The sequence below is a fragment of the Myotis brandtii genome, unplaced genomic scaffold (assembly GCF_000412655.1).
Source record: "Myotis brandtii unplaced genomic scaffold, ASM41265v1 scaffold33, whole genome shotgun sequence".
In the NCBI taxonomy this organism is placed as follows: Eukaryota; Metazoa; Chordata; class Mammalia; order Chiroptera; family Vespertilionidae; genus Myotis; species Myotis brandtii.
The window spans coordinates 112,992-114,194 of NW_005362713.1; positions in this window are offsets into that span (position 1 = coordinate 112,992).

Below are 1,203 nucleotides of genomic sequence, written 5' to 3' on the forward strand. Positions count from 1 at the left end.
CAACCAACATTGATTTTCCAAATAGTCCAGGTCATGGGTGGGCCCAGCAGCTACAGCCAGACGCTGGGTCTCCCCCAGAGGACTGGCAGCCGATGGAAATGTTGCCTATCCTGCCCGTCTCATCGCTTCTTTTCATGGGAGATGTTAATCAGGGAAGGCTAATGGGGGCTGTGGTACTTGAGACGGGCCCAGGAGGATGAGAAGGGATGGGTAAGGAGGGTGGGAGGGGGAAAACATTGGTGGGGATGTCACAGGGGCCAGCTCCTGCTACAGCCTCGAGACCACTTCCCTGTGCCAGTGGGAGACGCTGTGTGGTTAAACCCTGGCCTTCACTGCTGGGCTCCCGGGAGGGACGGTGAGCTGTGTCTGGGAAGGGTAAGGGTTGTATCGCCATTCGTGTGACAGATGTTTGCCGCCTCAGCACTGAGATCTTAGCCAGGGACACAGGGCTGAAAAAAAATAAGCCTGTGGCTCACAATCTCCTGGGACTAGGTGAGCATCAGGGAGTGTGGCTCACGCCTTGAAAAAAAGAGAGAGAGAGAGAGTCATGTGACTTTATACAGCTCCCCTTCTCCTGGCTGTTCTCAGGTTCTGCCTCCACTGCCCCTGTGCTGCCTCCACTGCCCCTGCACCTGCCTCCACTGCCCCTGTGCTGCTTCCACTGCCCCTGCACCTGCCTCCACTGCCCCTGTGCTGCCTCCACTGCCCCCTGCACCTGCCTCCACTGCCCGCTGCGCTGCAATGCTGAGCAAGTCATTGTCATTCTCTGGCTTCGGTTTCCTCTCCTGTAAAAGGGTAGAATGTTACCTTCTTTAATAGGACAACACACGTGAAATGTCCCATGTGAATGTTGCACGCAGACATGTCAATGTTACAGGGTGATGTATGTGGAAAGAGTAACATGTATGAATCTCCAGACTCCACATGCAATGCAGTGATCAATGGGATAGGACAAGGCTCCGTGGGCATCGGCGCCATGAAAAGAAGAGCCGTGTCTCCTTATTCATCGCACCAAGTTCAGGGCCAGGAACACAGTGGCGCTCAATAAACGCTTGCTGAGTAAATGGGCCCGGCCAAGCTGAGCGGCCACGCAGGGCCCGCTGAGGGGCTGGGAGCCCCAGTTCCACACCCGGCCTGGCTTCCAGCCGCTCCTCCCTCTCCTTCTTCCTCCCCCGTCGGTGCCTCCTGCGGACCCACGCCAGG